The sequence below is a fragment of the Melanerpes formicivorus genome, unplaced genomic scaffold (genome assembly GCF_026170545.1).
Source record: "Melanerpes formicivorus ecotype bairdi unplaced genomic scaffold, bMelFor1.0.p_v2 SCAF_8, whole genome shotgun sequence".
NCBI lineage: Eukaryota > Metazoa > Chordata > Aves > Piciformes > Picidae > Melanerpes > Melanerpes formicivorus.
This window is the reverse complement of record NW_027142360.1, coordinates 2120762-2133274: the sequence shown is the minus strand read 5'-3', so window position 1 is coordinate 2133274 and position 12513 is coordinate 2120762. Positions and strand designations below refer to the sequence as shown.

General features: G+C 52.9%; 2 protein-coding genes across 3 annotated transcripts in view; one reads left to right on the top strand and one right to left on the bottom strand.

Moving 5' to 3' along the window:
• Positions 1-12251, bottom strand: part of LRTM2 (leucine rich repeats and transmembrane domains 2) — a 29602-nt gene extending 17351 nt beyond the window's left edge. Inside the window, exon 1 of one of the 2 annotated variants that reach the window (XM_068141827.1) lies at positions 11812-12251. The gene's annotated coding sequence lies outside the window, so the exon portion shown is untranslated. The remainder of the gene's footprint in view (positions 1-11811) is intronic. The other variant, XM_068141828.1, reaches the window with a different exon arrangement.
• The window catches only part of CACNA2D4 (calcium voltage-gated channel auxiliary subunit alpha2delta 4), a 197890-nt gene that overhangs the window by 151640 nt on the left and 33737 nt on the right, over positions 1-12513 (top strand).

Genomic DNA, 12513 nt, shown 5'->3' with positions numbered 1-12513 from the left:
CACAGCTAGCAGCCACCCCTTGTGCACTCACACACGTGTTCCTGGGGCTCAAAAGCAGCTAGCTTCCTCTACATATGCAGACAGAGCTGCCAATCTAGCTTACATTTGCAAATCTGTGCCCAGGGTTGGGCTTGCATATGTAGCAGGGTCTCTTCTGTGACCCATATTCATCAACATCCGTGTCTTGCACAAAACTGCCTGCTTCTCCAAGCATAACATATGCTCAGGTGGCAGAGAAGGAGATGTAGAATCATGGAATTGTTAGGGTTGGAAGGGACCTCTGGGATCATCTAGCTCCAACTCCCCTGCCATGGGCAGGGACACCTCACGCTAGATCAGGTTGCTCAGACCCACATCCAGCCTGGCCTTAAAAACCTCCGGGCATGAGGCTTCCGCCACCTCCCTGAGCATATAGAACAATTCCTGGCTGGTGAAGAGCAGGGAACAATGAGATTCTGCATTTATACCTTGAAGGAGTATGTTTATGGAGAAATTTTGATTCCAGCCATCCAGGAATAAAGAAAAACAAAACAAAACAAACAAAGAACCCAACCATTTCTTCCATGCATCTATTGCCCACAAGCTTCTCAGACCCTTGGTGATTGATATTCTGCAGCCAAGAGAGACCAAGAAGGCAGAGAGGATTTCTGAGGGTTTCCTTTTTAAAGGTTTTCTCTGACTTATGTGGAATTCTGACTTAATTAGCTGCTTTACTGGGGCCCAAGAGATGCCTTCTTCTCTGCAGAGCGCCAGGCCAGCTGGTCTCACTGCCAGGGCAGCACTGGGAAGTCTGTAATCCTGGGGCAACTGGCACTCCCCCACACCTCAAGGCTCTCCAGAGCACCACCAAATCTGGCTGGATGCATTCAGCCTGACAGCTGGGGACTTTTCCAGCAGTGAGGGCTTTGCAAGAATCACAGAATCAATCACAGAGTCACAGAATGTGAGGGGCTGGAAGGGACCTCAAAAGCTCATCCAGTCCAACCCCCCTGCCAGAGCAGGAGCACCTAGAGCAGGTCACACAGGAACACATCCAGGTGGGTTTTGAACACCTTCAGAGAGGGACACTCCACAACCTGCCCTGGGCAGCCTGCTCCACCTAGGAGTGCCCCCCCTGTCCCCCCAGCCCAGGAGGAGAGCCACTGTGCCATCCACTCAGAGCTAGCATGGCATTGCCTGGGTGTTGGGGCTCAAGGTTGATCTGCATTGCCCTGAAGTCACCCAAGGGCTCCACAAACCAGGTGTTAGTCTTTCTTCCAGGCTTGCTGGATGGTTCCTTCTCCCTGGAGCAACATGTCAGCCACATGCCCTATGATCCATGGGGCATGGCTTCCAGAGCTTTCTTCCCCATGCTTGGAGTTGAATCTTTGTTCCAGCTTCTGGAGGAATGAGCAGAGCAGCCTTTGGGGCTGGCCATGGCCTTTTCTTCTTGCCAGTTGATATAGGACAGCAAAAGGCAACTTTTTTAGCTTCAGCTCAAAGCAACAGAATGAAATCATCCATTTCTGGCCCATGGGCTCCAGTGGCCAAAAATACACTGAGCTGAAGTGCCACTTGGACATTTGGCCTGCTGTCAGACTCTAGAGAACTCTCTAATGAGGATTCCCCTAATTAGCTTGAGCAGGGAACTTTACTGCTTGCGGGGGGAGATGCTGAAGAGATTGTAATGACTCTGCTGCACTTCCCAGGGCACAAAAGCTACAGCAGGCACTATCACAGTCTTGTGCCTCCCTTCTCCCTGCTCAGACACCAGCAACATTTGCAGCATCACTCTCAAGCCTTAGCTTCCATAAGTCAGGACCCGAGGAGTGCATGTGAGGGTGGGGAGGGTTTCAGTTTACTGCATCCACATACTGTTTTAGTAACACTTCCCAATTCTGTGACACCTTCTATCCAAAGCTATCCATCTGCTTTAGAAATGGCTCTTACCATAGCTGTAGGTGGCGGGGATGTGATGTTGTATTTAATGACCCCCACAAGGAAGGCTGAGGTCCTAGCTAGTAGTGCCTCTGCTCCAGATAGGGGGATGGAGCTATCCAGTTCTCCAGGCAGGGACACTGAGGCTAGAGAGACAAATGACTGTGTCACCAGGATGAGTCACAGTCAGAAATGCAGCCCAGCAACCTCTGTCTCCGATTATCTCTCCTAGTCCTCTTTACTAACCCTTGGATCATGGCTCGGGGATCAGACTCGGTTAACAGCCTGGCTTAGGAGCATTGGCAGGGCATGGGGGTGACCTATATTAGAAAAGGGTAGATAACAGAGGCTGCAACAGATGCCAGCCAGAAATTAACAGGAAGTACACACAGGCACTCATCCCGCCCCAACACTCTGCTCCACGAGTGATGGCAAAGCCCCTTGCCCCTTTCCAAGGCTGAATTGCTTCAGCCTTTAGCAGGAAAGCAGAAGAGAAAGGGACAGCATGGAGACACATAAAGGGACAGCCTGGAGACACTTCAAGGAAGAGTAAGGGACAGCATGGGGACACTTTAAGGAAGAGAAAGGGACAGCATGGGGACACTTCAAGGAAGAGAAGGGGACAGCATGGAGACACTTCAAGGAAGAGTAAGGGACAGCATGGAGACACTTCAAGGAAGAGAAAGGGACAGCTTGGAGACACTTCAAGGAAGAGAAGGGGACAGCTTGGAGACACTTCAAGGAAGAGAAAAGGACAGCTTGGAGACACTTCAAGGAAGTCTGGAGAAGAGAAGGCTCCGAGGTGACCTAATTATGGCCTTCCAGTATCTGAAGGGGGCTACAGGAAGGCTGGGGAGGGACTTCTCAGGATATCAGGTAGTGATAGGACTAGGGGGAATGGAATGAAGCTGGAGGTGGGGAGATTCAGACTAGATGTGAGGAGGAAGTTCTTCCCCCTGAGAGTGGTGAAGCCCTGGAATGGGTTGTCCAGGGAGGTGGTTGGGGTGCTGTCCCTGGAGGTGTTTAAGCCCAGGCTGGATGAGGCTCTGGGCAGCCTGATCTAGTGTGGGGTGTCCCTGGCCATGGCAGGGGGGTTGGAACTAGATGATCCTTGCGGTCCCTTCCAACCCTGACTGATACTATGATACTATGAAGAGAAAGGGACAGCATGGAGACACTTCAAGGAAGAGAAAGGGACAGCTTGGAGACACTTCAAGGAAGAGAAAGGGGGACAACAGGGAGACACTTCAAGGAAGAGAAAGGGACAGCATGGGGACACTTTAAGGAAGAGAAAGGGACAGCATGGGGACACTTCAAGGAGGCTGTCTTTTTTTACTCCTCTGGTGGCATTTAGGACTCCTTTTTACTACCATCACCCATAATGTAGATACCTCAGAGTCCAGTGTTTAAAACATTTTGTTCTATGTTCACTTCTCCTTGGAGGTGTTCAAGCTGTGTATGGGCCTGGCACTTAGGGACATGGTTTAGTGCTGACCCTTCTGTGATAGGTCGAAGGTTGGACTGGCTGAGCTTGGAGGTCTCTTCCAACCAAATGTTTTCTGTGATTCTGTGATTTATTTATTGCAGGAGAAGAGGGCAGGGAGACATAGTTTCATAGTTTCATTCAGGGTTGGAAGGGACCACAAGGATCATCTAGTTCCAACCCCCCTGCCATGGGCAGGGACACCCCACACTAGATCAGGCTGCCCAGAGCCTCAGCCAGCCTGCTCCTAAACACCTCCAGGGACAGGGCCTCGACCACCTCCCCGGACAACACATTCCAGCGTTTCACCACTCTCATGGTGAAGAACCTCCTCCTCACATCCAGCCTCAATCTCCCCACCTCCAGCTTCATTCCATTCCCCCTAGTCCTATCACTACCTGAGATCCTGAGCAGTCCCTCCCCAGCCTTCCTATAGGCCCCCTTCAGATACTGGAAGGCCACAATGAGGTCACCTGGGAGCCTTCTCTTCTGCAGACTGAACAGTCCCAACTCCTTCAGTCTGTCCTCATATGGCAGCCATGGGCTCTCATTGCAGCAGTTTAAAGTTCAAGAAGTGACCTGGCTGATGAGTCCTAATGGGTAATTTTGATCATGACAGTACCACAAGTGGGTTTAGATGAGGATGATGCCCCAGCAGGTTCTTGGTGCCCTAAGACACCCAGGTCATTCTAGTGAATTACTGACCACAAGAGGTCACCTTGCCCCAGTAGCAGCTCTTCATTTGTTGTTTGTTTGGACAGCAGAAGCATCCAAAGGTGGAAGCCAGGCTTGGCAACGCTGCAGGCACATGGAGTGTGTGTCACTGCCCTAGTGAGCTTCCAAGCTTAGTAGCTGGGGGCTTCATTTCCAGCACTTCCTGATTGGTTACAACTGTTCTGGATTCATTAGTGCTGTGCTCTTACAACCACAGAAAGTCCATTTTAAATGCACCCTAGAGCCCCAAGTGCAGAGGGAATGGTGCTGCTGTCTGACTCACAGGGATCCATCACAACTAAGACAAACGTCACACACAGAAAGTTGTACAGTAAGTAGGGAGCATGCAGCACCCACTTTGGTGTTACAAGGGACCCTGCCAGATTCCTGGCTTGGTATGTATTAAAACCTGTCCCTGTTCTCTGGGATGTGAAGAGGTCAGAAAGCTTCTGATGTCTGGAATGAAAACGTGTAGAGACCTCTGAAAGGCAAATGTGATTGCCAACAAGTCTTCCCCCTCAAGCCCCTTCAGGAAACATCAACTTTATCCCCATTTTATGGTGGGGTCAATGATGACAGAGGTAACAATGGCTGGCTGAATTTCAGCTGCACAGCTCTTGATGCCTCATTAGGAGCCCACTTCAGGTCCCCACTCAAGAGTTTCAAAGCTGTCACGTGCAGTAGATCACATAGGCTTGTCAATGCTGTTCTGTCCTGCAGAGGTGGTTGTCTTATCAAAGTCACACAGAATAAAGGTATTTTGGCCAGGCTTTCCCAAAGTTGCCTGGCAGGCCCATGGCAAAAGCAGGAGAGAAGCCAGCTGTCTTGATTCCTCATCCCATACCTTAACCAGGAAACATTGTTTGCATCCCAAGCGTCCCTGACCAATGCACAAGAACAAGACTCAGAGATGTTGGAGGGATTAGGAAGACCAAGGACACCAGGCCTCATCACACCCTCTGAGAAAGCACAAAGCATCCAGAGGGGAGCCAAGGAAAGCAGCACTGGGAAAGACCTAGCCAGCTGTGGAGAGGTGGGATTCCTTGGGAAGCTGTGGAAGCAGGTGGGGAGGCTGGGATACCCAACATGGGAGTGACAGGAAAGTCCCAGCACAGCCAGTGTGTGGCATATGGAGGAGGAGGCCCAGAGCAGCAGCAGGAGGAGATCTGAGGGGGTAGCTGCTAGGAAGAAATCCAGCCATGTGTGTGTCAGCATCTTCTCCAAGTGTTACTGAACGTGGCAGACCACGTGCGGGCTTCCTCGTGCGAAACCAAGGCAGCTGAGGGGGAGAGCGGCTGAGGCAGTGGGAGAGGGGCTCCAAGGGGGGACACGTGAGCTGCCTGCCCAGTTTCCTCCTCTTTTCTGCTTGCCACAGAGTGGTGGTTTTGCTCTTCTCACGCTGCTGGCAAAAAACTGGTAACTGAATGAGATGTGGAGGGGGATTCTACATGAAGGCTGAGATAACATTTTCAGATCCAGCTGGGAACAGTTGGCTGTGGGTGGTGGCTTGTCACCAGCCCTGCCAATCCTAATTCATATCCCAGTTTTTCTCCTTCTCTCAGCTGTGAAGAGCCTTCTCTACAACTTTAATTGCCTGCAGGGGTTAATCCCATTGCCAGTTGTAGCTGGGGTCCTTTATCCTCGCACTCAGCCCCTTGACAAAAGCACTGAGGCTGCTCCGGACCTGACAGGTCTGAGGGAGGCACCTCTCTGGTCTCAGTTCCTCCTTTACACCCCCAAGCATCCTTCAGTTCAGTGAATGCCTCTCCCCCCTTCCTGCTGAGCCTATCCTGGGGGTGTGGATGAGTGGCACACCGCCAAGAGAGGCTCCAAGCAAAGAAGGCAGCTTGGTGGGAGAATCCTGGTTCTGTGGTACTCATTCCCCACTCCACACACAGGTATTCCCTGCACTTCTTAGCTGGATGGAGCTCCAGGTCCCAAAGGAATCTGTTGTTCTTATTTGAGTGGTGCTCAAGAAGGAGGCTATGTATGGGCCCACAATTGTGAAAGATTCTCTGAGGACTTGGAAACTTTGAGATGATCCAGTACCTTCCCTGGGTCACTTAGAAGGGACCATGGATGCAGCAGATCCTTAAAAGGGAAGGTGCCAGCCTCTCTGAGTTGAGAGGTACATTTACACACACAGAGAAGATGGAGGTGCATCAATTTAGCAGCAAGACAGCAAAGTGTAAAGGTTGTTTATCAATATAAGCTCTCAGTTCACAGTTCTGCCCACAGAGTGCCAGGCCAGGAATCTGTCAGTGTAGTCAGAGTGCCAACTCAAGGGCATCAAGAAATCCTTAGAATATCTTATGAGGGCCAAGGCACTGCAGCCATAAATCTTTCTCCTTGTGCTTCCTCACTCCTAGAATTAGGTAAGCTTCTGCAAGCCTGGGTGATCCCATGCCCACAAAATGCCCCACACCTGCTTGCTTGCCATCATGCGTGTCTGTGTTAGCCCAGGAACTGACTTTGCCTTTTCTCTTAGTCTGTTCTGAAGTGCAACAGAATCCCAAGCCCTCCTGGTGCTTGACTATTCCTCTTCCTTCTGGCAGAGAAGCCAATGTGATGAAGAACTGTTGCAACCTATGCTGCTCCCTGTCTCCTTCACCCAGCAGCCTGTCTTCCCTTCCCTGGCTGCCAAGCTCTCTGAATCAGACCACTTGCTGCAAAGGTCAGCAGCTGGAACAGGAGGAGAGAGAGGATGATGAAAACAGTGGGACAAGGGAAGAACTTCACTACTGTCTCACTTCAGCAGCCTGTGCCCTGAGCATGTTCACAGGGGCAAGGATCTGCCATGCATATGCAGCAGTGGGGCAGAGCACAAGGTGCCAGCAGCAAAAACCCTCCCAGCTGTTAGCATAAGGGGATCAGTGCCCCAGCATGCACACAGCTCCTGGCACACGTCCCAAGGGAGGGCTGCTTCTCATTGTTCACACATCAGGGATTTATACTGAACTCTGGAGGAGACCTTCTGCTGCCTGTGTGAGCTGCCTTGATCTCTTTTACTTGGTTGCCACTGTGGCACAAACTTGGCAGTGCTGCCTGTGAGAGAGTCTAGAGCTGTTTCTTCCCCTTTCCCATTGCCCCCCAGCACCTTCCCAGAGCATCCAAGAGGGGCATCCCCAGAACACCAACACAAACTACATGGAACCCAGGCTGATGCTTGCATCTTCAGGGGTGCCTGAGGATCTCTGGGACACATTTATACTCTTCAGAAGCTGGGAACATTGCCCACAGCTCAACAAGATGTAGTGACAACTCTTACAATCCAGAGCACCAGCCAGGAATGATTGGATGCATCTGAGTTAACACTCACATCACAGCCTCGTGCTGCAGAGCTTGCTGAGGCCAGGCAAGATCTTCACATTTGATGTGACTTTAGTTTTCTGGAAGGTTTGCAGCCACAGGTGAGACACAGGTATGGCAGCATTCACATTCCATCAAAATCACTAAATGCAAACAGTGTGGAGAGCAGGGCCCACTTCCACCCCCCCACCCCCCACAGCAGAATGGCAGCAGCAGCAGCAGCACGCCTCTTTGGGGGAGCACCGGCAGCAGAGAGCCTCACCAGGAGCAGAAGGAGAGCCCAAGTGATGAGTGCTAAATCAAATCACCACTAACAACTCTTTTCCAGACTCAAGATATGGTCCCACTCTTTTTATTCCTCATGTGAGGGCACAGTCCATGGGGCAGGAAGCTTCCCAGCCTCCTTGGAGCGAGGAGGAGCCCATGCTCCAGCAAGACCTTGTCTTCAGAGTGACAGCCTTTGCTTGCAGGCAGTTATGAAGTCCAGACTTACATGGCCCTAGTGTAAATTTAGGTCTCAGTCCTTTCTGTGATGGGTGTGAGGCATTGCAGTTTACAAGCAATGGACAGCTTCTTGGTTTACCATTCATAACAAAAAGGGGGTCAGAAAGGGTCCTTTTATTTTGGGTGCTTTTAATTGCCACATTATAGAAGATGCCTTTTGCCTTGCAAAGCCAAGCACTGAAATGTGAGCTGATACTTGCAGCCTCTTCATATACACATTGCCGCACAAGCCTTGGCTTACTCAGGCAAGTCCTGTTGTTTCTCTTGACAGGACCCTGTCCCATACTGGCTGCAAAGGACACATGATACTCAAGCTAACCATGAGGATGTTGTAATAAATAAGGCTATTTTTACATGGCCAGCATTAAAGATTGAACCCTGGCTTTGGCAAGTGGCCACAGGCTGTACCTTTGTCATTTTGTGGGTGCTCAGCATGAGATCCCAGGGGCCAATTTGCAGAGATGCTGAGCATAGCCAGCAAACTGCCATGGTCTCAAGGACTTGATGGCACTGACAGCCCAAACACTCCAAGCTCTGGTCTCATATCTGCTGCTCCTACCCCATGTGGCTGAAAGGGGAAGCCTCTTTTGCCCTCAAAAGAAAGGGAAATACCCTCTCTCTCTTGCCTCCCCAGGAGCACAAATTCCCTATCATCAGCTAGGAGGCAGCTGTAGCAGGAGCAAACATCTTCAGAACACCACAAGACAATGAATAATGACGTATTGCCTGCAGGGCTTGGAGAGCAGGCAGTAAACAAATAAGGCAGGCACACACTTGGCAGTACCCAAAAAAATAACCCAACCCAACTGGCTGCCCCCTGCTTCACTCCCCAAGCACCATCTAGCTGGTGCCCCCAGCGAGGCAGCCTGGCAGGGCACCACATGTGATCCTGGCAGCCAGGACTGCAGCCCAATGCAGATGTCATGCTGCCCCAGAGCCCAGCATTTCCTCACTTTGATCCCAACATTGCCTAACTTGCAGCTGCTTGATGTGAATAAAACCATATTTGACAGAATCACAGGATTGTTGGCAGGGTTGGGAGGGACCTCAAGGATCAGCCAGTTCCAACCCCCCTGCCATGGCCAGGGACACCTCACACTACAGCAGGTTGCTCACAGCCACATCCAGCCTGGCTGCAAACACCTCCAGGCATGAGGCTTCCACCACCTCCCTGGGCAACCTGTGCCAGGCTCTCACCACCCTCATGGGGAACAACTTCTTCCTAACATCCAATCTCAATCCACCCACTTCTACTTTTGTTCCATTCCCCCCAGTCCTATCACTCCCTGACACCCTCAAAAGTCCCTCCCCAGCTTTCTTGTAGCCCCCTGCAGATCCTGGAAGGCCACAATTAGGTTTCCTCAGAGCCTTCTCTCCAGACTGCACAACCCCAACTCTCTCAGTCTGTCTCCATAGCAGAGCAGCTCCAGCCCCCTGCTCATCCTCTTGGCCCTTCTCTGGCCACAGTCACGTAATCCTAGTCCTTACAACTGGAGCAACTGTTCTTCCATCTCTTCACCCTGGAACTGAATTGGTCTAATGGAAAAGGGGAGGGGGGCGGGGGGGGAAGCAGCATTGCTCATGCTCTTAGCATAACCTCAGCCAGCCAAAGCCTTTTTGTGAGGCAGCATTTTGGTAAAGCAACAGCAGGAGGAAGATCTGTGTCAGAAGGTGTTTCCATGCAGCAGGGACAGAAACAGCCAAGGACTCCAACCCCAACCCCTCCTGCCTGAGAACTGGAGTGTGTGTCATTGTGCAGCCCTCTGGAGCATTACCCAGCTGACAGGAGCCTCCCTGTATGGTAATTTGAATTATTGCTTGAGCCACCCAGGGCTGGGACAGATGTCAAGCAGTGTAAGCAGCTGCTTGTAACCAAACATGGCAAATGAAGGAAACTGCTTGGTCTCTCTTTTGAATAAGCAACAGGCAAGTGCTGAAGAGTCACCAAAGAACTGCCCAGAAATGCCCTCCCACAGGCTGGAGCTTGTCTCCATTCCATTCCAGCCTCTGCTGCTCCCTGGATGCTCCTGTCCAGGTATTCTCGTGGCCCTGCCCTGCTACTGGTTCTCCCTGCTCCACTGAGACACATCTGCCTTCCCCAGGCTTCTGTGATGCTGAAGAGCCTAGAAAATCCTCTCTGCTTCAGGCTTAGGAAAGCTGGAGAAAGGGCAGGGAGCCGGAGTAGTTCAGGAGGTCTCCAGGCTGGGAGTGCACCTGGCTGTCGTGTGGCATTCATTTTGCTGGAGGCAAAGGTAAAGCTATGATGTGGTATAAAAATTACATAAGAGGGCTTCCCCCCTCTCTCCTTTTGCTCAGGATTTGCCATAACTCCTCCAAGCAGGCAAGATACCCAAAGAGAGACTGCACTGATGTCTGACAGGGAGACAACTCCCGCAAGCCCTTCGCTCATGTGGAATAATTCCCTTGCAAATGTTGTTTGCCCACAGCAGTCAGAGGAGGATCCACCCCCTGCCCCCCCACAAGACCCAAGTGACAAATCTCAGAAGAGAAATGGTCTGCATGTCTGGAGAAGCAGAATGCTCTCCTCATCACTGTGAGGAATGTCCCCAGCCTTGTAACAAGGCCCTGCATGCCTCTAAGGGTCTCCTCTAAAGCCTGGAATAGCAGCTGCCTCAGCCCTTCTCCAGATGAGATCTTCCTTTGCCCTCCACCCTTGGGTGGCAGATCAGGCACCAGCAGCAGAGCAGGGCTCTACCCTGCTCACTGCTGTTCCCATCAGGGATGTGCTGGACGTGGCACATCCAGGCTACCTGAGAGCCCACATGGTGGGCCCGGGGCCTGGCTCAGTCATGACATGGTTGGAGCAACAGCTGGAAACCTCTTCTCTTCCCAAATCAGGAGAGCTCTGATTTTACATGTCTCTCTTAATTAGCATGAGAGGCAGAGGCAGGAATAAACTGAAGTGGCAGAGGGAGAAGAGGGCACAGCATGCCCAGTGTGGGGAGGGGGTGTGTATGTGCATGCAGGTGTTTGTGCACACACACATGCACATATTAGGTTGCTTACCTATGGATCTCCCTATCCCGGGGGGAGCCTGCACTTCAGCTCATTTGAGACCTTCTTCTCCCCACTTCCTTCCAGGCAGGGCTGGAAAAGGATGTGAAGTTTCTCTGTGCTGCATTTCACTCCCACCCTCAGAGCTGTGCCTTCCATCCAAAAGTTCAGGGAGCAGAGTCTCTGCCTGCAGGGATGCTGTAAGCGACTTGGGGCTTATTTTTGGATCTGCTTGTGATATGGCGTCCTTCACTTCGTGTCCCGGGGCTGTGAGCTTGGTGTGTGCAACTGTGCATACACACGCACACAGAGACCTTCGCACAGACGCCTCCCCAGCCTGCAGCCGGCTGCTGGCTGCTGGACCTGTTCAGCTCTGGTCCCCGCTTCTCCATTTTAGGTTGTTCTTACTTAGGCAGTCGAGACCAAAATGATGCCCAGCAAAGCCACCGCGGTTCGGCTGAGTGGCACTTCACATGCTGGAGCCTCTCGCAGGCCCCCCAGGGAGGCGACAAAAGCCAGGGCTCCCCGGAGCCGCCCGGTACGTGGTGACCACAGCACCGCGCGTTTCAGCCTCAGGGCTGCTCCCGAGCTGCCCGTGCTGCGGCGGCAGGCACTGGTGGCATGTACAGCTAGGAGAAGTTGCTCCTAGCTGCCTACACTAGAACTGTGCTGGAACCAGCACCAGCAGCCTCCGTGGCAGGGCTGTCGCTCTGCATTACCGGGGAGGTCGCTGCCCGCCGGCCCCGCACAAGCGGTGCTGCTGCGGCGCTGCCCGGGCAAGCTGCTTCCTGGGGGCAGGTCCAACTCATGCCTCACAGCCGAGGTTATTGGTGGGGGGGCGCATATAAAAGAGAGACGTCTTTACTCACCTGTCTGGGGCTAGGATGGACCCTCCTGTGGGAACGGCAGCTCTTCCAGAGAACCCGGTACAATCCCAAAGCAGAAAGAAAGTCCCTGGGTCGCCGGCTTGGGCGCTGGGTGGTCCCTAGCTGGCAGGAGCCGCTCCTAGCCAGCCGCTCGCCCAGCGTGGAGGGCAGCGGAGCCGCACGGCGAGACGGCAGCGTGGGAAAGGGGCTGTAATCCTCCGCAAATAATAAACAGGAGGGGAGGGAAGGAGCGAGAGAGACGGAGAGGCAGCGACTGCGCGTGGCGAGGTGCCAGCTGGGGGTACATCTGTGATGGCAGCGGCACAGCACTGCCGAGGAGTCACCTCCCCAGCCAGCCAGCCAGCCAGGAGCTGCTCCCGAGCACCCAGAGGAAGGAGCTCCGCAGGGTTTCCTTTCTCTCAACCCATCCTGGAGAAAGGGCAGCTGCTGTCAGTCCCTCTCCCTCCCGCCCTCGCTGCCATCCCGCTCCGGGTGCCGGCCGCTGAGGTCTCCAGGAGGGCTGAGGAGGTGGCGGGGCGGGGGGAGCTCTGGCAGCCCCCTGGGAGGCAGATTGGTCAGGCACAGGTTATGAGAGGAGGCACCGTACCGAACGCCTCCTCCCCTCCCTCCGTCTCTCCCCTGCCTGGTATGGCTGATGACAATAAACCCGGAGAGAAAGCCACGAGGAGAAGGGACAAGCCCTGC